Source organism: Chiloscyllium plagiosum, chromosome 30, assembly GCF_004010195.1.
Source record: "Chiloscyllium plagiosum isolate BGI_BamShark_2017 chromosome 30, ASM401019v2, whole genome shotgun sequence".
NCBI classification, from domain to species: Eukaryota; Metazoa; Chordata; class Chondrichthyes; order Orectolobiformes; family Hemiscylliidae; genus Chiloscyllium; species Chiloscyllium plagiosum.
In genome coordinates this window covers 18063770-18090585 of record NC_057739.1, presented here as the reverse complement: position 1 = coordinate 18090585, position 26816 = coordinate 18063770, and the positions used below count along the sequence as shown (strand labels likewise).

Below are 26816 nucleotides of genomic sequence, written 5' to 3'. Positions count from 1 at the left end.
TGAGCCGCTGACTACAAGACTGAGGGATGGAAGCAGCAATGTTGGAGTGTCAGTGAGGAAGGTGAGACTTATACCATCAGCTCGGGATTGTCGAGGGTAGAAAACAAAACCAAAACAGCTTGTCCCATTGATGTTTGTAATTTCAGGCCGGTCTTACCTCTGTCGGTTTAGATTTCATTTCTCGATTGGGTTTTGGAGACTACCGGCAATAAACGAGCACGCAGTGTGTGCCTGTGTGAATGGCTGTGGAGAAGTACAGCCCCGGCGCTGTGGGTGACATGCGCTGAATGCTGTGATCCGACCGTGTTCTTGTGAGCGGCGAAAGGGAAGAGCTCAAGCCGGAGTTTCTCGGACAACGTGGGAGAGCGGAGCCCGGGGGAATGCGGCTCCGGCATCACAACTAGCTGACCGCGCCTGGGCCAGTCCGCTTCTGCCCCTGGGCTCGGATCCCCCGCCAGCCATGCCCTCGGCAATGCCCCCGCCCCAAAACATCTTGGGGCTGTGAACCGGGAGGAGATTTCCCCCCACTGCGGGCGTTTGACACCGAGATCGAACTCAACTTGGAACAGAGGAGACAGGGACTGAAGCTGCCGGCTCTTGCCACTTACCGTCTGGGGTAGGTTTGAGAAGCCGGCTTTCGATTTGCGACCCAAACTTTCTGTGTTTATCCCGTCACCTCCGATCTTAGAATTGGGGTGATCGATGTATCGCATCGTTAAAAGTGTTTACAACCTTTTGTTCTTTTACACCACAGTAACGGTAAAGTCTAATGATGATCAGGAATAATAGTTCTAGTGCCTTGCTAACAGTAAGAGCTCAGAAACGGGTGCCGAAACTCACCGGAGTCAGGTCTCAGTTTAAAGTTAAGAAGGCACTATAAATGTAAATTTGCTTGTGTGTAAATTGCATGATCAAATTGACATCCCTAATGCCTCCAGTACAATCTGTGTTCTGCTGGGTCAGTGCACCACCGCCAAGGCTGTGCATTGATTGGGAACAAAAAAAAAGACTGCGAATTCTTTCTATCCAGATTAATAGAGAGCATTTTACTTGATCGGAGATATTTCAAAGTGCCCTTTTCCAAAATATGAAGGAAAATAGCCTCGGGGATTTGCATAGGCAGAGAGCGTCAACGGTGCGAGGTTGCTAGTTGTTAATGCATAAGTAACATCTGCTTCATTTTTCACAATAGTGGCCTTTACTAACATGCACCAAATGTAGATCTATACCTGATTAGACATTAGACAGTTACCACCTTTTGCTCAAGTCTATAGTGACAAATTCCACTCCAAATCTGTGACTGGGTGTTGGGAAATCAGGATCTTCATTATCCAGGCTGATCCCTTGAAGAAACAATCATTCTTCTTTTGTTATCTTTAGATTAGATTACTTACAGTGTGGAAACAGGCCCTTCAGCCCAACAAGTCCACACGGACCCGCCAAAGCGCAACCCACCCAGACCCATTCCCCTACATTTATCCCTAACACTACAGACAATTTAGCATGACCAGTTCACCTAACCTGCACATTTTTGGACTGTGGGAGGAAACCGGAGCACCCGGAGGAAACCCACGTGCAAACTCCACACAGTTAGTCGCCTGAGGCGGGAATTGAACCCGGGTCTCTGGCGCTGTGAAGCAGCAGTGCTAACCACTATGCCACTGTACCGCCCACAGATTTAATTATTCAACCTATTCCACATTCCATATATTTAAGATCACCCAAAACTTAGCTGCGCATCTCTTAATTCTCATTAAGTCCCACTTACCTATTGCAGACATGTATTGACTCCAATTTGAGCAAAACCTTGACTTTAAAATCCTCAACCTTGATTTCAAGTCTATCACCCCTCTTTAACTTTACAATCTCCGGTTCTACAATGCTGTAACCTCTGGTGCCTCCAACTCACTTATCCTGATTCACAGTTTGAATCTTCACCAAGAGTGGCCACACTGCAGCTTCTGAGGATCTGCGCTTTGGAATTCCTTCTCCCAATCTCTCTGATTCTTGGCTTCTCATAGAGTCATAGAGACGTACAGCATTGAAACAGACCTTTCAGTCCAACTTGTCCAAGCCAACCAGATATCCCAGCCCAATTTAGTCCCACCTGCCAGCATCCAGCTCATATCCCTCCAAACCCTTCCTATTCATATACCCATCCAAATGCCTCTTAAATGTTGCAATTGTACTAGCCTCCACCACATCCTCTGGCAGTGCATTCCATACACGTACCACCCTCTGCGCGAAAAAGTTGCCCCTTAGGTCTCTTTTATATCTTTCCCCTCTCACCTTAAACCAATGCCCTCTAGTTCTGGATTCCCCCACCCCAGGGAAAAGACTTTGTCTATTTATCCTATCCATGACCCTGATGATTTTATAAACCTCTATAAGGTTCCCCCCAGCCTCTGATGCTCCAGGGAAAACAGCCCTCGGCTATTCAATCTCTCCCTATAGCTCAAATCCCCCAACCCTGACAACATCCTTGTAAATCTTTTCTGAACCCTTTCAAGTTTCTGTTTCCTATTTTAAGATGCTTTGTTAAAACTTACATCTGTAACCAAGCTCTCTGAATATATTGTAATGTGACTGGTGTCAACTTTTGTTTGGTAATTTTCCTGTTAAACAATGTTGGATGTTCCACGATGTTAAAGCTATTAGATAAATGTAAGTTGTTAGTGACAATTCAATGTCAAGGCAATACAGAAGCATGAACATAACTATTATACAACTACTGTTATGATCCCAACTCCTGTTATTATTGGACAAGTCAGATCCTAGACTGAAATCTGTCTTTATTGGTTTAAATGAGATTGTCTTTCACTGAAACATGCAAAACTGCTGATTTGGGTTTAACAATAAAACATACGTTTATCATGCAAAAGAAATGAAGATAAAATACAATGAACCAAAATATTCACTTATAATGAAGTTGAAAGATTTCAAAACAAAGTAAAAATTCCTATTAATCCAAAAAACTTGCCTTTGCAGTACTCACACCAGAGGGAATTCACTTCTATTTCACATATATATGTCTTATTTTAATGTGGCTACGATAACTTAAGAAACTCTGATTGCCTCTTCTTGGAAACCTCATGTAACTGAGCTTAGACTTTCTCAGCTTCAGAAAAGCCCTTTCAGTTTTTTAATCAAATATTTCTGATCTGGAACATACAAATTAAACTACTGTCACTGATGTAACCTCTTTCTTATCAGTCCTAAAACTATGTCCTTGTTCTCAGGAGCAGCTGGTTTACACCTTCAGCTTCAGCCAAGACATCTGGAACACTACCCCAAACTGAAACAATAATGCTTAGTCTCTCAGTGTTGGTGCTTCCCTAAGCAAACCCAAAAATACAAAATCTTCTAGTGGAAAACATGATACAGTACAGTGCTTACTTTAATTGCTGGTTACTTTTTCCAGTGTAAACAAATCCTCATTATTTTCCAGGAAGTCACTGTTTTAAAAGAAATCACCATAGTTACAGAAATAATTGTGTTAATCATTAAACCCCATAAAACACATGAATATTCCATGTGCCATTAATTCTAAATTCAAAAATCCAAAAATTAATGATATCAAAATATATATGAACCACAAACCTTACATCACACTACAAAGGAACATCAGTAAAACTGCACTTTTATCAGTTTACAGATTCCAACACCCAATTGTGAAACTGATGGTTTTAAACTAATGAAATGTACCCAGAAAATAATTAATACTAACTCCAAATTCATGATAGGCATGTGTCAGATGCCAATCTCTTATGCTGCAAAGTAAATTATTATCATAGTAGTGTACTTTGAGTCCACTTTAAAAAGTACTTCTGCTATTCCACTGTATCATTACTATTACCTGTATCCTGTTCTAAAATCCCTTGGGAGATATTGCTGTACAGTAGTTCTAATTAGCATGGAACTCAGATACTTTTGCTTCCTAGTTTCTCCACTGTGAACTGCTAATGTTTCAGTGTCGGTTTCATTTTGGTTCTTGTAGTCAGAATGGAGACCACAATTCGGTAAATCCAGAGAATGATTCAAATGAACAGCAGAGAAGTTGAATCATTATCACTGACAGATGTAGGGCTTAGCAAAATAGTGGTGAGCTTACATTGTGCATAGCGGCATTATTTCTAGGTACTGTGAAATCCATCCTGATCAAATTGTCGGGTGGATTTCAGAGCACCAACGGAAATGTAAAATTCGACCTATGACTTAGTTGGAAGTTGCAGCAATTGGCCCATAGTTTTGGGTCAACAGACCTTTCCTACTGTTGTGTGCGAACAGCATGAAAACAACACTGTTGTTCGATATGGACAGACTTGAGTGCTGAGCACACTCACAGCCAGAGAAGTTGGGTGGTGTGGAGTTCAGCAGTAATGAAGTAAGGTAAAGTCACCATCGTCTTACCATACCGTCGGGCTTCTCTCTCTTTAGACAGATAAAACTGGTGGTGGCTTACTCGGAGAATCACTATGTCTCAGGTGAGGGGAGAGTTTGAGAAGGAGAATCCTTCTTGGAAATCTGACCTGGTGCAGGAATTGGAGCCACACTGTTGCCAGTGCTGATGTCAGCGAGGAAATCATTTTACAGTTTGAAGCCAGTATAATACAACTTTGAGGAATCATTTGGCAGCTGGGACAATCACCTTCCAGTGTGTTAATATAAATTGAGGAGACAATGGCCTAGTGGTGTTTTCACCAAAATGGTAATCTGGAGACCCAAATAATATTCTGGGAGCCTGAATTGAAATCCCAGCATGACAGAAGGTGGAATTTGTATTTAGCTCCACTGAAAGTCTAATTATGACCACAAAACAATTGTCAATTGTTATACAATCCTGTGAGACTCACTGATATCCTCAAGTGTAAAAGAAACTGTCCCTTACTTGGTTTGATCAGGTGTGATTTCAGAATCTCGGAACTGTGGTTGACTCTACTCTCTGAAGTGGCTTAGCATGCCCCTTAGTTCCCTTTTAAATGTTTCCCCTCTCACCTTAAACCTATGCCCTCTAGTTCTGGACTCCCTCACCCCAGGGAAAAGACCTTGTCTATTTACCCTATCCATGCCCCTCATGGTTTTATAAACCTCTCTAAGGTCACCCCTCAGCATCCAATGCTCCAGGGAAAACAACCCCAGCCTGTTCAGCCTCTCCCTGTGGCTCAAACCCTCCAACCCTGGCAACATCCTTGTAATTCTTTTCTGAACCCTTTCAAGTTTCACAACATTCTTCCTATATGAGGGAGACCAGAATTACACACAATATTCCAAAAATAACCTAACCAATGTCCTGCCTTCGGCTTGTTTTCTCTGGAGTATAAAGGAAGGAGAGTTGATCTCATTGAAGCATATGAAATTTTTGTAGAACTCTACAGGTTATATTGGAAAAAGCATTCTCCCTTCCAACGTGAAGGTCGCATTGAGTTCTGATTCTGGAAGTCGCTGCTGTCATAGATGTTGGAGGTAATGCAAAGGAAAGGAAGTTTAGAAGGAATGCTGCTGTGGAGACTCAGTCAGTGTATTCAAGGTAGAGATCATTTTTGGGATATGGAGATAATGCAGAAAAATGGCATTGAGATGGAAGATCATTCATGGTCTAGTTGAATGTTGGGACAGACCCAACAGGCCTGAATGGCCCACTCCTGCTCCTGTTTCCTATGTTACTATGTTACAGTGCTGCTGCCAAAGCAACCTAGTGATGATAGTGTGATATGGTATCACATAATAATAACCCTAACTAGGCCAGTACTGTCAACCCACACATATTATTTTCTTATTGTTTTATTATTCCTGATACAACAATCAATTGTGCTGTTCAGGTATTTTAGGAATTGCATTGCCAGTGAATTCAACATGCAGCGAATCATTTACATTCTGCACAAAAAGTAATGTCTACACAGGCATGTTCTTAAATGTTGGAGGTTGTAAACAGGTTACTTTTTTAAAAAAGTAACTGATTATACATATGGATTTATGATCACCAAATATTACTTGACTTATATAAGCAAAGTGCTGTGTGAAATATTGACATTGCTGTGAATGAAGTGAAACTGTAGGTGGAACTGAAATTACTTTTTAATAGATTCCTATTGCAGTCATCATTCATTTAGCCTTGCTAATATAGAATTTGACAGGCAGACTGGGGTATTGAGAATTGAAGGAAAATTGAGTTATAAGTACTTTATGGGTACAATAGGAAACCTAGCACCTTCTATGTAGTGTGAATGTGCAAAGGAAGCTCTAAATTCTGGGAAAATGAGTGGAAACAATCTTGATTTTTCTGAATTACTTCATGTAAATCTATTGAAAAATGGACATCATCAATACAAAGTATTTCCGTTTTTTAAAGTTTCAGGGGAAAGATGTTGGTGAATGGGCCTCTTAATATTCCCGACTGTGACATTACCTAACTCCATTACAGAGACAACACTGTTCTGGGCAACAGCGCTCTCATTCAGCAATATCAAACAAAAGAGATGTGAGAGCGGGGAGGGCAGGGGGGAAACTGCTGCAGATGAGCTCACTGGTGATATTCAGGAATAGTTCCAAGACAAGAAGATTGAGCTGTTAAAGGTTCATGATTAAATAAAAGTTTACAGTTGTGTTAAATGTTTTAGCAAGTTTTCTGCTGAGTTTAAAGCAGAAGGTGAATTTCAGACTGGGCAAGAGAGCCTGTATTAATTAACTTTTATATTCCCACAGCACCATTACGCCTTCTTTCTTATTCACTTTAATCTTTAATACGTGTTCATGAAATCTTCCTCATGGAGTTTTAATGTCAGAAATCTTGTGCTGAAGGTAACAAACATACCAGCCATTGTTAGTGTGTTTTCAGTAATACCATGGTATACTGATTATACATACTACTGATTACATTAGCTGTCTCCATGGTTGTGATTAAATAGGCCAAACTCACATATTTTCTTTTAAGTCATGAATTAGGTGGCCAACTGAGTGGTGATTTCTTCTTTGATGGGTCAGTGAGTGAACAACTTGGATGAGGGATATTACTGAACCATGGAAACCAGAAACCAGCTTAGAACTCTGATCTGTCCTGAGTTCGCTGTAGTCGAGTCATCATAACTGGACATAGAATCTCAGGCTACAGAGGGCAGCAAAAAAATGAATCCCACTGTTTCCCTTCTCGCTGGAAAGTTAGGGAGTGAATTGCGCATCTTCAAGTGAGGAAAGCATTAATTTTATAAGGTCAAATATCCTATCAAAACTGCCAATAAGAAATGCACTAAAAGAATTGATTGAAATAATAGAAAGTGCATTCCCCCCCAACTCACACCAGCCTCCTTGTAATACTGAGCATGAGTCACAACCTTTAAGAGTCACAGGAGAAAATCAGAAGTAGGCATTACGATACTGATATTGCAGGTGGAATACTCTAGTTCAGTTGGGTTGTGTTAATTTTTCCAGCAATGCACCATTGTATAGTGAATGTAGAGCATTTTAGTGGAATTTGTTAATTACGCCAATTTTTCAGATTTCAAGGAGTGATATGAGCTATTTCTAAATGTTGAAGAGCTGGTGTGAATGTTGCTGAAATGATTCCTATTTCTGCAACTATCTGAAAATACCTGGCACAGATTTTGCGGCAGTCAGAGAAAGTACGGGGTGGCTTCTGTTGAAAGTTGTGTGTAAGTGTGATGTAAATGATGTGACTATTAAAGGGATTAATCACAACAGGGTGAAAGTTTAAGAAAGAATCAAAATGTATCTCATCAATTAGAAACTTCTGTCAAGAGGAAAAGAACAAAGGATTAATGGACAAGCATGAGGTGAAAGGAAAGCAAGACTAGTTGGTTTCAGCAATGACTATGGGCTCATAATATGAAATTTTTCATTAAGATTTTTCATTAATATGAAAAACAGAAAAAAAAAGTGGTGTCCTGCAGGGTTCAGTGTTGTGGCCACAGCTGTTCACTTTATATATTAATGATTTGGACGAAGGGACTGGGGGCATTCGAGTGAAGTTTGCTGATGATATGGAGTTAGGTGGGCAGACAGGTAGTACTGAGGAGGTCAGGAGGCTGCAGGAAGATTTAGACTGCTTAAGAGAGTGGTCCAGGAAATGGCTGATCAAATTCAACGTGAGCAAATGCGAGGTCTTGCACTTTGAAAAAAAGAATACAGGCATGGCCTATTTTCTAAACGGTGAGAAAATTCATAAAGCCAAAATACAAAGGGATCTGGGAGTGCTAGTCCAGGATTCCCATGATTAAGAACGCAAACGTAATGTCATTTCTCTCAAGAGGGATGGAATATAAAAGCAGTGATGTGCCTCTGAGACTTTTTAAAGCTCTAACTAGGTCCCATTTAGAATTCTGTGTCCAATTTTGGATTCCACACCTCAGGAAGGACATACTGGCACTGGAGCGTGTCCAGCGGAGATTCACACGGATGATCCCTGGAATGGTAGGCCTAACATATGATGAACGGCTGAGGATCCTGGGATTGTATTCATTAGAGTTTAGAAGGTTGAGGAGAGATCTAATAGAAACTTACAAGGAAATGTATGGCTTAGAAAGGGTCGACGCTGGGAATTTGTTTCCGTCAGGCGGGGATATTAGGACCCATGGGCACAGCCTTAGAATTAGAGGGGGTCAATTTAGAACAGAAATGAGGAGACAGTTCTTCAGCCAGAAAGCGGTGAGCCTGTGGAATTCATTGCCACGGAGCGCAGTGGAGGCTGGGACGTTAAATGTCTTCAAGGCAGAGAATAATAAATTTTTGATCTTGCAAGAAATTAAGGGCAACAGGGAGATTGTGGGTAAGTGGAGTTGAAATGCCCATCAGCCTGGATTAAATGATGGAGTGGATTCAATGGGCCAAATGGCCTTACTTCCACTCCTATGTCTTATAATGGAGCAGCCCAGAAACTGACCTGTTTTCTAGCTGTTAAAGTGAAGCTGGTGTTGTATAATGGAACTGATGAATAGGATTGTTCAATATCCCATTCCATAGCATCATTATGTTCAACCTATGTTGCAACTTTCATTGAAGGAGATGGATGCAGGCCTGAGTAATAGCTGACTGGTACAGCCACTTGTCATTGCATCTTTCTCTGGCTTTTCAGCAACAGAATCCTTTAAAGACACTCCCTAAAGTTCATAACTTTGCTCACTCTTTTTGTATACTCTTCCAATATCTCAGACTTTGCTTCCATTTGTTTATAACAAATCCATGCTGGGATGTGACACATTAACTGTGCTGAAAGATTGTAAGATCATATGACGGAGGAACAGAAATAGGCCACTTGGCTCATCACGTCTGTTCTACCGTTCATTGGGATTAAGGCTGAACTGATAATCCTCAACTCCACTTTCTCACCTTTTCCCCATAACCCTTGAATCCTTTCATGATTAAAAATCTCAGCCTTGAATATACTTGATGATTCAGCCCCGACAGCCCTCTGCAGTAAAACTTCCACAGATTCACTATCCTCTGAGAGTGAAAAAAACCCTCCTCATCTTTGTTTTATCTGGGTAATCCCTTACTCTGAGACTATGTCCTTTGGTCTTAGTCTCTATCAAAAGGGGAAACAACCTCTCCGTATTTTCCATACCAAGACCCTTAATATTCTTATATGTTTCAATAACGTCACCTTTCTTCCTTCTAAATGCCAACAAATACAGCCCAAACCTATTCAACCTCTTCTGGAAAGAAAATTCCTCCAAAACTGGGATCAATCTAGGGAACAATCATTGGTCTGTCTCCAATCCAATGTATCTTTCCTCAGGTACAGGGATCAAAATTGTTTACAGTATTCTAGGTGTGGTCTAACTAGTGCCTTGTATAGTTTGGCAAAACCTCCTTTTATTTCATACACCATTCCCTTTGAAATAAAGGCCAACCTACGATTTGCCTTCCCGATTACCTGCTGAAGTTATATGCTGACTTATTGGGATTTGTGCACAAGCAACACCAAACCCCTGTGTTATAACATTCTGTGTTTTTTTTCCATTTAAGTAATATTCAGCTTCTCTGTTCTTCTTGCTAAACTGCATAACTTCATATTTTCCTACATTATATTCATACGCTAAGATTTTGTCCACACACTGAACCTATCTGTATCCCTCTGTAGACTCTTAGGGTCATCCTTACCTCTTGCTTTCCCTCCTATTTTATGTCATCCACAAACCTGCCTAAAGGATATTCATTTTCCTCATCCAAGTCATTGATATATATTGTATAAATGCAATTCACTACTGATACGCATGCCACTTAGCAGGAACCCTGTATACTATATACACGAGTCATAACTACATCACGTTTTTATCATTACCATATGATTTGCAAGGTCTAATCAACCTGAGGTAGGAGTTACCCAATGCTACCTATTGTGCTATTTTCTCAAATGATCACTGCTGGTACCTTGTGGTTATTACCACTCACAGTATGTGGTACTGTTGGAGGTACTTCACTGCCACCGATATTCTTTTTTGTTTCTTTTGCCTTGGGCCTACCCAGTGACTAGAGAACACACCACATTAGAGCTTCTATAGAAGAGGAACTATTCTTAAATAGTGAGAAAGTTTATTGCATGATAGCAATAACTGCAACTGCATTTGTTCAGACATAATTACAAGGACCTACGTCTGCAACATCTGAAAGCAAGAGTCAATCTGCTCTCTACCCACAGACTGCATGACAAAATGGGTGGAGCTTATGTAACATAAACATGAACCACTTCAGAACCATTACCTTTTACAAAAGTACCCATTTGTCTACGAAAAATGCACATCATGTACAAAACCAATGCAAATTATAAATCTCTCTACAGATTTTACAATTACCTCCTATTATTTGTCAAGACTAGTCAATAAACTAATGGTGATCACAACAGGTCTCCATGCATTTTGAGTTTTATGGAAAAATATTTTGTAAGGAAATCACTCTTATCAAGGTTGGTCAAGCAGTTGGAGCTCAATCTCACATGAAACGGCAGAACCTTGCTGTATAAGTAATTGCATGTCAATGGCAAATGATGCTTTTGGTGTGCAAATCAGCCAGCAAATTCAAGGATTAAGGTATCTGTAAATTGTGAATTTCCAGAATTTGCCAATAAATATAACATTGCTTGTTTTTTGCTTAACACATGCCGATCTTGCTCTTAGCCTTCCAGTGATTTTTTAGGAATTTTCTGAATTTTCACATTAATTGCCCATCAATCATACTACATGAAATTAAACATGACATTTAAAAACTGCAAGCACTCCTTTATTACTTTGAAAATTGTTAATGCAATGCCAATCAACCTTTTCATCACGATCTCCCTCTCGCATTTTGGCCAAAATCCATATTTTTAAAATTTAAGAACCTTTATTTTCTTCTTTGTTTCTTGATCTTTTTCTGTGTTTTCTTAATTCAATCTTTCTTCATGCCTATGCATCTTACTTAACTTCAATTCAACTTACTCTCAGTTGTTCCTTAATTTCTTTCTCAGTCATTGAATCACTTTGGTTGGAAGACATGGTATTGGTTGCACTATTTACTGAGATTGCAGATTCTGTGTTGTCCCTCACCACAGTGTTAGCAGTTCACATTTCAAAGAAGTTGTAATGTGAAAGCATGCATTTTGAACAAAGCTAGAAAAAAAGTATAATAACACGCACTGCTAGTTGCTCTACTCCAGCAAGATCTGGTCCAGTTCAGAATTTGAACACAATATACTGGGAGCAATTTCAGAAACTAGCTGAAGTAAGATGTTTCCAGCTTTTATTAGCTACATAGATACGAATGAAACATGTCATATTATCCTTGGAAAGTGAATCGTGTGAAACTTATAACTCAGTGGCCATAAGTTAAAAAAAAATCAGAAATTGAGAAGGAATCACCGACATGGAACAGCGCTCATTTTTCCACGCTATAATTCAAATTGAACTACTTTCCTCTGAGAAACAGTTATATGGCAGTCTTTCAGCTTCATGTACTTAGGGAGTAATATTGTACTTTCAAGAGATTAACTGAAATACTATGCTAAGAGTGAATGCTATATATACATTGTTTACACCTTTAACTAGAACCTGGAAGAAGCAACTATTTTTCAAGAGCAGCTCAAACTAATTGGGGGGCAAATTAATAGAGTTCGTGTTGCTAGCAGGGACATTAGCATGTTTTTAATCATTGCGCTGATTACAGTTCTGAAGGTATTTCACAGATTCTGTTTCAAAGAAATAACAGTGTTTGGTAAGTCTCAAAATATAAAATTGTCGTAATTGGAATAAGCCCAGGTTGGCCCACTTTCAAAAGCTAAAAGCAAAAAAGCTCTGTTGATGGCGAGTAAAGAGGAGATCCCTTATTCTTATTCTAAGATCCCTAGTTCAGGATTCTCCCAAAACATGAAACACCATTTCCGCTTACACCCTGTGAGAACGCTCAGATTTTATATGTTTCAGTCAAGTATGTTACTGTTCTAAACTCCAGCAGAGTTCCCATGAGTCAGCATGACACTATTAGGTCTGGTAAACCTTCCCTGAGCTGCTTAAGCTCATTTGCATCCCTCCATAAATAAGGAGATCAATACTGTACACAGGATTCCAGATGCCTTACATAACTGAAGCATAACCTCCTTACTTTTATATTCAGTTCCCCTTACAATAGACAATAACATTGCATTAGCTTTCCTAATTACCAGCTGTACTCTCATATTATCATGATTTATGCACAAAAACACCCAGATCTTCTCAGAATCTACAAGTTCTCACCATCTATAGGGAAAAGCTGAATAGACACGAATTATTTTCCCTGGACCTTCAGAGGCTGAGGGGTGACTTTATAGGGCTTTATAACATCTTGAGGGGCATGGATAGGGTAAATAGACAAGGTCTACTCCCGAGGGTAGGAGGGTCCAAAACTAAGGGGGCATAGGTTTATGGTGAGAGGGAAATATTAAAAAGGGGCCAACATTTTCACGCAGTGTGTGATCCGTGTATGGTGTGAGCTGCCAGACGAAATAGTGGAGGCAGGTGCAATTACAACATCTAAAAGGCATCTGCATGGGTATATGGATAGGCAGGGTTTAGAAGAATATGAGCCAAATGCTGGCAAATAGGACTAGATTTATTATGGGTGTTAGCATGGATGAGTTGGACTGAAGGGTCTGTTCCCGTGCTGTATATCTTTATGACTGTATGATTTGTAACTTTTCCTGCCATAATAGACAATTTCACATTTTCTCACATTTGCCTGATCTTTGTTCACTCACCTAACCTATCCACATTCCTTTGTAGTCTCCTTATGTTCCCTTAACAATTTACTTACCTAATTATCTTTGTATCATTAGGAAACTTAGCAACCATACCTTTGATCCCTTCATGCAGGTCATTTATATAAATGGTAAATTTTGAGACCCCAACAGCATTCCATACTGCACACCACTTATTATTATTGTGACAACTAGAAAAATTATGGCTACTCTCTGTTTCTGTTAGCTAGCCAGGTTTCTATTAATGTCAATAGGTAGCCCACAAAACATGAGCTTTTATTTTATGCAATAACCTTTAAGGTGGCACCTTACTAAATGCCTGCTGGAGATCCAAGTAAAGTATATCCATAGGTTCCTCCTTAGCACAGCACATGTTACTTACTCAAAGAAGTAATTTCCTTTCACAAAACCATATTGACATTGCCTGCTTAATTTAAACTTTTCTAAGTGCCCTATTATAACATCTTTTACAGCTTCTAACATTATAACTGTGACAGTTGTTAAGTTAACTGGCCTGTAATTTTCTGCTTTCCGTCTTCCCTTTTTCAGTAAAGGGGTTACTCTCACTATTTTCAAATCCAATGGAACCTTTCCTAAATCTAGGGAATTTTGGAAAAGTTACAATCAATCCATCAATTGTCTCGCTCATTGTACCTTTCGTGACCCTAGGATGAAGTCCATCAGGTCCAGGGGACTAATCAGCTCTCAGCACCAACACTTCATTTACTTTCACCTCCCTGATGATTGTAATTTTCTAGAGTACTTGCCTCCGTTCGTTTCCTGATTTACAACTATTTCTGGAATGTCAATTTGATCTGATATAATGAAGACTGATACAAAATACCAATTCAATTAATTTGGCATCCCCCTTTTTATTCACTATTAATTCCACAGACTCATTTGGTAAATGGTCAACATTCACTTTGTTAATTCACACATTTTTAAAAGTATCTATAAGAATTCACATTATCCGTTTTTATATTAATAGAAAACTTTTTCTTTTCCCACAATTTTATAAGAATGATTAATTTTGTTAGCTTTTTTTATGTTCTGTCTACTCTTCCAACCTGACATCAAATTTTGCATCATTATATGTTTTTGTTTACATGTTGTCTTTAACTTTTTTATTTAACCATAGATGGCATTTTTATTTCTCATTGGAATGTATCTATTCAGTGTATTCTAAAATATTCCCTTAAATGTCCACTACTGCATTTATAATGACATTTTCATTAAACAAGTTTGCCATTTCCCTTCAGCTAGCTCTGCTATATTGTCTTCACAATTGCTCTTATTCAAGTTTGAAATACTAGCCTTGGGCCCACATTTCTCTTCCACTTTTATTATTTATCATCTCTGTCTAAGTTTGCTTCTGTATCCTCATATCTTGAATTTAGGCCAACCCCCTCTGTTGTGCTACTACTATAAATAAATAACAGACCCATTGTTCCACCTTCTCCTAACTACCTGTTCTTCCTCAATGAAATACACCTTTCAATATTCAGATCTCAATCTATGTCATTGCACAAGTATGATTCTGTGAGATTAAATTATGGTTCTTTGTTTTTCTTCCTTTATTCTATAAAGTCATCTATTTTGATTTTAATGCAACATGCTTTCAGATACAGATTCTCTAACTGTGTTCGTTCATTATTTTTATACCTTTAGCCATATCTGTAGATTTACATTAGATTTGAGACCTTTATCTGTTCCTGTCATAATTGTTTATCCCATATTAATACACTTCCCTCTAGATTTGCCTTAATTCTTTGATTTCTCCTCTCTTCCTAATTTTGATCTATTTCCCACTATTTAATTAAAACCATCTCTACTTTTCTAGTTATTTAGCTTGTAGCCCCAGAATCATTCAGAATCATTCAGATATCAACTGTCCACTTTTGGAACACTGCATTCAATTCTGGTCTCCCTGATATAGGTGGGATGTTGCGAAATTTGAAAAGGTTCAGAAAAGACTTCCAAGGATATTGTCAGGGTTGGAAAGTTTGAGCCATAGGGAGAGGAAGAATTGGTTGGGGCTATTTTCCTTGGAGCATCGGAGGTTGTGGGGTGACCTTATAGAAGTTTCTAAAACCATGAAGGGCATGGATAGAGTGAATAGTCAAGCTCTTTTCTCTAGGGTAGGGGAATCCAAAACTAGAGGGCATAGGTTTAAGGTGAGAGGGCAAAGATTTAAAAAGGGACCTAAGGGGCAACCTTTTCACACAGAGGGGGTGTGTGTGTGTATGGAATGAGCTGCCAGAGGAAGTGGTGGAAGCTGGTACAATTACAATATGTAGAAGGCATCTGGATGCATACATGAATAGGGATGGTTTAGAGGGATATGGACCAACTGCTGGCAAATGGGACTAGACTAATTTAGGATATCTGGTCAGCGTGGACGAGTTGGACTGAAGAGTTTGTTTCCGTGCTGTACAGCTCTATGACTGAATGACTCTACAGCTTCTATTTTTGCCAGCAATGATGCCAGTGTCTCACAAACTGGAGCCCACTTCAACTACTATAGTCTTTGATCCGTTAATGATATTAAACCATAGCAGAATATCCTCAAATGTGACAGAAACTTTCAGTTTTAATAACAAAATTAGCATCTCAAAGACTTGATCCTTGGTGTTATAATGTGACAGAAGGGACTTGAAGTGAGATAAATTGATTCACAGCTGATGGATACCATGTTTTCAAAGTAGAGCAAAATCAGATTTCAATATTCCATTTATATGAGTTGTGAGTGTAGAAGACTGAGCTTCACAGAATCTATCAATCAGTCATAATTTTTAAAAATAGTATTGTTCAACAACACTTAATGAAAATGGTGTTCACAGACAATGTTTTAAGGCCAATTGAATGTTGAGTTATACTTCATTGAATGACTGTTATAACAGAACAAACAGAATTAATATAGAGGCCATTTTAATGGCCACTGCCTCTACTGTCCTGTTTCACAGTTAGCACTTTGCAATGTGAACATGAGAACTGCACCAATTATTTGTGGAGATGATTATTATAATCACACTTACATCCTGTAGTGCCTTTAGCAAAAACAGACATCAACTAAAAATAGTAATCCAACAATCAAAAAAGAACTAATAATTTAGTTTTGTTTAGAGTGGAAAAAATGATTCATACTTTAGACAAATACGCTCCTCCCATGACTCAGCTGACAAATATGTTGGCTCGTTTGGAACCGATCTATACAGTTAGACATTCAGCCAGTGCTTGGTATGCAGCTACCAATATATCTGGAAGTTGTTGCTGCGGTGTGTAGTCCCTGTGATTTTTCCCATCCCATCCATATTTTCAACTGTCCCAATAATGAGGCATGATGGTTTGATTTTTTTCCTCCCAGTGTTAATCCCTGCACCTTGCACTGGAATGCCATACTTGGCTTTAGTGTCTTTTTTCAGCTGTGATAAAGAAATCAATAAACCTGGGTCATGCTTTCATTCATTGTCCAAAGTATACATGAAAAAAGATAAAATTTGGAAATCATATCCTCCTCTCCCATCACTCAACATTCAATCATCCAACCTCATTCACCGATGATACATTTAATACATTGGACCTGACCTGTTAACTCTGATTTCTGTCTACAGATGCTGCCAGACCTGTTCAGCTTTTCCAGCAATTTCTGCTTTTGTGGTTATGTTAGTTTGCTTTGTAAATTTTTTATTGCTCATTCTCCTCCCTAACAACTGAGCATTGTCTGAGGTGATTGTTAACATCCTTGTGTATCTATGTGATTAAAGCTTGTTGTTTCTACACATGTTCAAAAAAAAATTCTTTGAATGATAGCCTTTGACTGAACTTTTGAAATGTTCATAACTAATACTAAAACTCGTGTTGTTTACCACTCACTTTATTCAGTATTGAAAATGGTGAGTACCTATTAAGTTGAAGGCATGAAGGATTATGGAACCAGGTTAAGACACAGATCAGCCATAATCTAATTGAATGGTTGACTAGGCTCGAGGGCTTTAATGACCTATTCCTTTGCATTTTGTGTTTGACATTTAAATAATTGTGGAAGACCACAAACCCACAATGCTGTAAAAACTTAAATGAGGCAGATTACAAGAGATAGATTTTGTTGATAAACTTAAGCGAGGGAAATAGAGCATTTGTAACAAAATCATTTCAATTTGTGTTAAAAGAGTTTTACACTAAGCAAAACATTTTTAATTTTATTATATTATATGTAGAAATAAATTAGCATGAAATTGATTTAATTAGTTGTTGAAAGTAAAGACCCCAATTGTAAGCAAGCTGCTGAGTGTAGGGAATAGTAGGAAGCGATACAGGGATGTCATTCATTAAATGCAAGTAACTGTTAACTGGTTTAATGTAAAACTTTCACAAACAGTAGTCTGCTGTAATGATTGTACAAGGTCAGCGAGATGGACCTCACAGAATATGAGTTCCTTGATTGAGGCTATTAACCTGGTCCATCAGGGAGCCCTGGCTGACAGATAAGAACAAGGGTGTTAGACATCCTGTTCACTCTGAGAGCTGGCTCTGAGGGAGCTGGATCAGTGTCTACGACAAATAAAGGGTGACTTGGTGATTGGATATCAGCCTCGGTGGAGTTATTTCATCCAACATTCATTGCCTTAGCGTTGTTGCAGCAGTAAGGAAACTAGCAATCTTCTCAACCACAGGAATTACTTTGCGTAGTATTCCAAGCCATTTTTTTCTCTGTATAAAATCATGTGCGCACACAATAGAGTAATAAAATAACAACACCGCACAGGAAGACCATTGTAACTGTGCAGGACTCTGCAGCAGCAGTTCAACAAATCCTTCCCTAGCTGCCCTTTATCTGGAATCCTGCAATTTCTTCCTCTTCAGATGCTTTGCAAAATTCCCTTTTGAAAGCCATAGTTGAATCTGTTTCCATAAGCTGCTCAGACAGTGCGTTCTGGATCACAGTCACAAGTTGCATTTCATTTTGTCTTGGGTTCTTTTGTCGGGTGGACTGTGATGGTTCAAGAAGGCAGCTGACCACCACCTTCACCTGGGCAATTAGTGGTGGGTGATAAATATTGGCTTAGCCAGAGGCCCCATATCCCTTTTACTAAATATAAAGGAGAACTGGTTATGTGTCTGAAGCTGTTCATGGGTTATTCGGCCTTCCAATGGTACAAAACATTCAAATTAGAGAGAAGAAATTTGGGAAAAACAAATCAAAAAGAGGAGATAGCAAATGTATTTTTTTTCCATTGACCTTTTACTCTTGGAAATTCAGCACAATTATCAAAAAAAAGCAGACTGAGCCTTAGGTTAACATTTTTATTAAAGATTGGAGTTATAAGAGCCTGAAAGTTACAATTGTTGAATTAACTGGAGGACTCCATCCCAGTCTGTGACACATAACAATGGAGGTGGCAAGGAGTGGGACAGTCAAGCAGAGGCAATATAGCCTATGTTAGACACAATTCAAAATAACTCAAGCACAGGATGAATTCGACAGCTGTAGACCTAAAGCAGGTTTCATTGTTTTAGATGCAGTGAATGCAAATGCTTCACTTCAATTAAGGCAAAATAACATAAAGAATAACTTGCATTTTGTTTTAATTAGCAATTTAAATCGGCACTTAAGAAAAAAATTAAGCCTTGTTCAAAATCTAAAAACAAATGTGAATACATAGTGCATACATCTATTAAAGAATATGTAAGTGAATATTTACAAACCAGATTAAAAAAAAACATTATCAGACATGACTCGACCAAGACTTTAAGACATCTTGACATTTTGTAATGGCCTTTAAACCCCAATGAGGGGCAGGGGCAGATCTGCATACAGTTCACTTAACAGTATACATTAAATTTAAATTTGGGCCCATGATTATGACATTTAAATGAGTCTGCTTTCCCCAGTATCTAATAGCCATTTGAAGTTGATGGCTTTTGGTCATTTATCCCTTGATTCAGGAATCCAAAAGTTAAAGGAGAGATGGGAGCTGAACATCCAGCAGATTAAGTGCTTTTCCAGCATTGTTTGGGGGACAGGTGGAACAAAATTGTTTCCTCTGGCCCTTTGGCAAAATTTCTCCCTCAATCTTCAGACCTCTACATGTTCTTCAGAATCCTGCATGATCTTCAAATTTTCTCCACCCCTTCTCTCTTCACAATTCCTGAAAATCAAGAAGACTTGTCAATGACCTTAAACTATTGAGCCCTCCTCAGTCCTTTTCAAAAATGAGGTAGGGTGGATGAAACGCAATTTAGAATTAGAATATTCTAGTAACGTCTAATAATTAGATTTTGCTCGCTGCTTCGTGCAATTACAATACTGTAGTCCAGAATTCTATATAATAAAATATGCACAAGCAGCTTAAGGGATGAAATTACAGGGCACAGGCAGCTACGGCTATTCACAGTGGGATGAGTGGCATGGGGAATACACAAGGAAACTGGCTGAAGGAGACCAGAGTTCTCAGAAGGTTTTTGGATTAGAAGATTTACGGAGATATGGAGGGATGAAACCCTTTGTAGAGAGCAAGTGGGATATGCGCACAAAGATAAAAGAAAATTTAAATCAAGGCATTGGTGGACCAGGAGCTGATGTAAAGCAGTGAGCTTAAGATCTCCAAAAGAACCTAATGTGCTAGCTGGCACACGAGCCTCACTTTTGCTGTGAGTGGAGGATGGTGGTTTGGGTTGGACATACTTCACCTCTGTTCCTTCTTAACTGTCCAATTAATTGACAACTTGATAATGGAAGTCATGTGAGAGAAATAAAATCATCAGTTGTTTTTGCAGGTTGTATTTAGCTTAAGGGAGTAAGGGGATACACACAAGTGTTGGGTAATTTCCACTATACGGTGAAGTGGAATTTAATTTCCACTTGTTAGGTTTTTATTCAAGCGTTGCGAAAGCAGAATGCGGAACAGATGGTGATGTCATGGTGTACGCTTTTGGATTGTTAATGATACAAATAAAAATGGTATCCCATATAAGTATCCACTTAATAATCTGTATTGTACATAAGTGAATGATAAATGGTACAGCTTTAAACCACTATAAAGCTTCCTAATGTTGTTAGTTTCAGAAGGTACAGTGCATTTAGTTTTCCATTGCTGGAGAATTAGGATGTGAGGAGCTATTTAAGCATGATAAGAATTTCATACTCCTCCATTTTATATAACTAATCGTATCTAATCCCATTTTACCTGCCACAAATTTTGAACATCTTCTTCCTGTCTCATTCCATTCTTTCCTCCTTCAAATATTTATTTCAAAATCCCTTACAGTCTCTTTTCTGACCTATTCATCGCATTAATGTAATTGATGAACATTCTTTGTGACTGCAATGAAATCCATCATTCTTTGCCCTATTTGTGGTATGCAATAGAGTTGATCGTTTCATCCTCCTCTGATAGTGCCCTGCTGTGCTCAAGTACCAGGAGACCATTCACACTTGTACCAAAATTCATCTAGCAATGATTTTTCTAGTCACCCATGCACCGTAAACTTAACAGTATTTAAAAGTTCCATTCCTGTTCCCCTCCTTGTTCTCATTTCAGGTTATCAATGGAAAAATAAAGTCAGTTTCATCTGTCTCCTGATATGGGGAGTTGATGGTCTAGTGGTATTATCACTACACTGTTAATCCACAAAGTCAGGTAATCTGCTGCGGACCTGGCCTTGAACTCCACCAGGGTAGATGGTGGAGGTTGAATTCAATAAAAATCTGGAATTAAGAGTGTGATGAACCCATTACCCATTGTCAGACATACTAATCTCATTCACTGATGTCCTTTAGGGAGGAAAACTACCATTCTTACTTGGTCTGACCTACTTGCGAGTCCAAGCCTACAGCAATGTAGGTCTTTTAACTAATATCTGGGCAATTAGGGATGATGCCCTCATCCCGTGAATGAATAATAATGATTTTGCTCAATCTTTTTCAGTTCTACTATTACAAGGATAGAAAAAAGATGGTTAGTAACAGAGGTTGAGTGGATAGGAAGAAAGAAATATAAATATGATATTAAATGTAAAAGATTCTGGACAGAGTAGATTTTTTTTAACTTTTTCAGGCATTGGGATTGTATTACCAAAGTTGAAGACTGAAGATTAAACAATATGAATATTTAAGAATAGGTTAGAAAAAGGGGTGAAGGAAATGGGAATAGGAATAGAGATAAGAAATTAGGACTGATATTTGGAATATTGATTTCAGTATGTATTCAGAATAAACACCAATACAGACAGGCTTTGTCATCATTTGTTCCCGCGTTGTAATTTGTATATAATTCATAGACATTTTTGTTGGTACATTGGATTTCTGCTTTTACAATGGCCAAAAATGTGAGCCTTCTATACTACCCAATGAATGGAGCTGTAAATAATGAGCTGCTGGCATTAGGAGCTTTACTCCACTAGCACACTATCAGTGTAAGAGGCACTGATCATTGGGACATGTATACTTTGCATTGATGTAAAGTGGTTTCAGCTCTTTTTTGACACAAATGTTGGAAGAAAAACTTATCAAATTATGGCCATGTTACATTGTCAAATATTACTGAAAAGCATGATAAACAGAGATGCATGAATCTTTGAAACATATTGTAATTTTAACATGTAGATTTCTTTTTACAACACACACTGTTATTCAATCAAGTGGATGCAGTGCTTGTTGCCAGAACTCTCATTCTTTTCATTTAATCTTTCCTCATCCATTATTCCCTTCAGGCGTGGGGTCAATTGTCTAATCCTTCCCTATGTCTCATCAAGTTTCTTTCTTAAATAGTAACACTAAAACTGCACGTAGTATTGAAAATATAGAGCAGGGTTTTCTTGTAGGCTATTGTACCTTGCTGTGAGATTCAGTTGAGGTTCAGAGACCTGCACTTTGTCGGAAACCGGCACTTAATGTGATTTTCCCTCATTAAGGATGATACACGGACTCTTAAAGCTGTAGGGTGAATCAGAGGTTGCTAAGCTTGAAAGCTGCAGCAGAGTAAAGTGTAAATTACATGAGGCAGAGAAGTTTGAAAATGGAGTCCTGTTCTCTGCAACAAAGTTTAAATAACCAATGGCTTCTGCAGTTAGGGTGCCACTGCTAGTGGGAGATGGAGAGTTGAGGATTGTGGGGGTAAGAATCTCCTCTGGGGCAAATGTGGCTACTCCTTCAGCCATGCAAGCAGGGAGGGATTTCCACTTACTTGGAGTACTGATTCCCTGGTTTGCCTCCAGTCAGTTACACCTATCCCCTTTGTTAACAAACCTTAATAGGCTCTTAACTGCTTTAAGTGGCTATCCATCAGGTAGGCCTGATAGTTTTAAAATGAGTTCTGTGGATTTATATGTTCATCCTTTATTTTGCATTTCAACTTTCTGTTTGTCTTTTAACATCAGAGGCATTGGACTAAAGATTTCAGTGACCTATCCATTAAAACCCCAAATTTGTTTTATTCTTTCATGGGAACTGGGAATCACTGGCATTCTTCTTCACCTCAAGCGTGTGGTTGTGAGCTATGTTTTTGAACCACTGCAATCAATAAGATGCAGGTACATCTACAGTGCTGTTAGGCAGGGAATTCCAAGATATTGACCCAGTGACAGTGAAGGAATGGCAATATAGTTCTAAGTCAGGATGCCTTGTGTGGTTTGGAGAGGAACTTCGATGTGGTGGTGATCCCATGTATCTGCTGCTGTTACTGATCTAGATGATAAATTTCACATGTTTGGAAGGTACTTCCAAAGAAGCTTGATGAAGTGCAATTTCCTTTAGTATATTGCATCTATTTTATAGGTTCAAACCCTTTTCATTAAGCTGTAATGTTGGATATTGTGTAACGTCTTCCTGAAATCAAGGCGGATAACATTTACTGTCTTTTCCCTAGCTTGAGGTGTGTTATCTTGTCAAGAAATAAAACAGATTTGAACTTTCCGTCTAATAATTGTCTTGGGTTAGCTCACTTCTCAAAATGCTCCCTTGCATTGTCGTTTATAATACTTTCAAGTAGTTTCCCAATTTTGGAAGCAAGGTGTCAGGGTCTATAATTTAAAGATTCATGTCAAGTCTCTTTTCTGAAAATAGGAGAGGTATTAAACAGGAAGACATTGTTAAAGTTATGAACTAACTTAGGCTACATGAATAGAAGCAACAATTTGGTTTGGCCTGTTGCTAAGAGAACCATCTGCTCTCCAGCTGTTTAATCTTAGTGAGAGATATTGCAAACTGTAGGTGGATTAACATCAAGGTTATTATCGTTAGGATGGATTGACTTATTCCTGGCCTTTTATTAAGGCTTTGAGTCGGTTTGCATATGTTTTCATGAACAGACATTGAGCTATTCACCCTTATAATGCAACTATGTTATTCTACAGAAAATAGGCTTCCAATGTGCTTGAAAAAATACTCATGTAAATGGCTTTTTAGCCAATAAAACAGTGGGTAATAAAGATAAAACTAAATAGTGTATGATAAAGAATTACTGTTAAACATTAAAAACAGAAACTAAGGGAGAATAGGATAATGGATGATAACCCAAAAATATCATTATAGTTTACATTCTGCATGAAATTATACTTTAGAAATTTAGAAAATTTAGAAATTTATGTTTAGTCTTACTGCAACATAAGGTTCCGCTACATATCTTTATGGTCTACAATATTAATGTTCAATTCAATATAACTGAATGTAAATTGAAAGCATATAAAGCTGGATGACCCAGGGAGATTTGTGCTTCCGTGAGTCATTGCCAGTCATAATGGGTAAATGAGAGGAAGTACATTTTTCAAACGGCAGCAGACAATTTGTAATGAAAATCCCCTTGCTCCTTTGCTTGTTCTTCACAAGTATCTTTGTATCAGAAAGCAAATCTCTTTCTCTTCTGTCACAAAGCTAACACTTGCACTTTCTAAAAATGACTGATATTTTGTATCTTCTCGACACCATTCTTTACATTATTTTATCTGTTTTCAGGAGAGGAAATATGGACAGCTAGCAACGTAAAAATATGATAAACACAATATAATGCTTTATAAGTTGACATCAGAATGAGACATGATTTGTTATAAAATGGAAGGAAAACACAAAACATTCTGAAATCATAATTGATAAAGTCATTATTGGCAAAACTGTGCTAGCAACAAGCAAACTCCTTGAATTGAGATACTTACTTCTATTATGTACACAATAAGAACAAGAAAATGTACAATAGACATTTATTTTATTGCATGTCTTTTAGGGAAGGGAATCTGCTCTCTTTCCCTGGTCTGGCCTACATGTGACTCCAGACTCACAGCAGTGCGATTAACTCTTAACTGCCTTCTGAAACGGGCGAGCAATACACTCAGTTCCTGGGAAATGAGGGATGAGTAACGAATGATGGCCTTGCCTGTAACACCATGGAGAAAATGAATTTAAAAAGGCAAAGTTAACCATCTCTGTGATCTAAGGTGTATGCTAGAGTTTTGGCACTGTTGCAGATTGTTGTGAGTACTGATCTGAGTCCAACAGTTCTGCAGCAGACAGGCCAGATGCAGCAGATGATTTGAGTTTTTGGTTAAGTTGCTGGCTGAGGGTTACCTCTCTGGAGGATTTCTCCCACCTCTGATGTGCAGTTACTTTTGAAGGAAACCCTGCCCTTTTTTAATGTTGCTGTGCCAAGTGATCCAAGATGAGCTTTTCCTGTGGACTCAGAGTCAACATCAAAACTCCAAAATGAAACTTGCAGAAATGTCTTTGCATTGTTAACTTAGACTGCACCCTAACCTCAACCTCTCCATACATAGGAAGTTCAACTTGATGAATAAGTATCAGGCATTCTGGCTACTGTTATGGACCAGACCAGACTACTCAAAACATTCTTAAGCAGGCAGTCTCAGACCATAACACTGCAATTTGTTTCGGTAAGTGGACAGTGATAGTAAGTTAGCTAGGTTGACTATTAGATTTTAAAACAGACAAAACTTATTCACAAAATTACACAATGAAACACAAAGAACAGAATAAAGAACACCTACAGAACTCAGTCTATCCAAACTAGACTTAATTATGTTGTTCTGAACACACACACACATACACACACAGACACACAAAACAGACCCAATAAGTAATGAGCAAACTCCCTTTAAAAACCAGTATAAATGGAACACATGCTTACAGGTTGAAGTTGAAGAGCAGAAAGAAAGGGAGAGAGTTCCCACAAAGTTCACTGTTGAGCTCCTCACCAGTTCAGGCCTGAAATAAACTGCTCAGCTAGAGAGCTGACCACTCTCATTAAACAGGTCACTTCTAAAACATGACCACTTTGGCCTGAAATATTATCTGTTTACATATAAGCAAAAGGCCTCTCAAAATCCTTTTCATCTCTGTACCAAACCAGATTGATTGGAGCCCAGCCTGGTTTATTACCCCTCTGAAAAATATCAAGGACAGAGTCTCCATGAGCCAATGAACAGCTTTTAGTAAAAAAAAAAGGGGACTAGCTTTGTGAAACTATATGAGCAACCCAAATCACTTCTGACTTCCTTAATATGGTGTGGATGCTTGTTAAGCCAGTTCAGGGGAGGATCTTGATATTCTGGTCTGCCATCTAATCATCAGAAGCTTCTAAACACAGCTCAAGTCAAAGTGGTTAAGCTTCTTCGTATGCTGGTGTCAGGGTATGTACAAGCAGGGCTACGAGGACAGAGATCGTGGGCCCCGGTGCTGTACTGGCTTGGCCTTTATCCTAGCTCCTGACCCAAGCTCAGAGACTCATGGCCTGACCTCTAACCTGAGCACAGACCTCTCACCACAGGGAGATTGAGCATCTTTCATGTGGGAGAGATGGGCTGGTCTTTGGGAGGCAGGATGCACCTGTAAGACACAAGAGACAGAAGGAATGGTGGCCCACACTTACTAATGGTGTTTGATGCATTCCATTGACTGACTGTCTGGTTACTGAGAGTGTTGTAGCGGAATGACAAATGTTATTGACTCTGGTGTTGGGTCATGCATGTCCCAAGGAGCAGTCCCCATCTACAAAGCATTTCAGAGGGTAGTTAGGGTCAACTAACTGATTAAATAAGACAGATTTGCTTTCCTGAAGTCCATTTATAAGCTAGATGCATTTTTAGGAAAACCCCATGTTGGCTGTTACTAACAGAAGCTTTGTAGTTTCAAATATCATTTAATTAAACCCACTGCTATGGTGGGATTTGATTTGAAGTCCCCAGATCCCTAAATGAACCAGTTTGATTACTCGGGCACTAACATTACTACTCAGAACTGTACCCTGGTTACCTCTGTGTTGCAGTTAACAGAGTAATGCTTGAAGAAGAACATTGATAATTTCTTTAACATGAGTTCTTTTTTGACAGATGTGGTCAGTTGCACTAGGAGCAGCACCGAATAATAATGTAATGGTTCCCGCATTGAACAATGGCTGCATTATAAAATACACCGGTGAAGAGTTATCTAGACTAGAAACGTTAGCTTGCTGCCTCTCCATGGTTGTTGTCTGACCTTCTGTGATCTCTAGCATTTGTTGTTTTCAATACAGATTCCAGCAACTGCAGTAATTTGCTCTTACAAAATACTTTCTCAGCTATAATACGGTTTGGGACATACTGAGTTTTAAAAATG

The 26816-nt window shown here is 38.7% G+C and overlaps 1 protein-coding gene across 1 annotated transcript in view; it reads left to right on the top strand.

The window, feature by feature from the left end:
• Nucleotides 1-575: 575 nt before the first annotated feature.
• LOC122564765 (dual specificity testis-specific protein kinase 2-like) overlaps nt 576-26816 on the top strand; it is a 100316-nt gene continuing 74075 nt past the window's right edge. Inside the window, exon 1 of the mRNA XM_043719953.1 lies at nt 576-616. The gene's annotated coding sequence lies outside the window, so the exon portion shown is untranslated. The remainder of the gene's footprint in view (nt 617-26816) is intronic.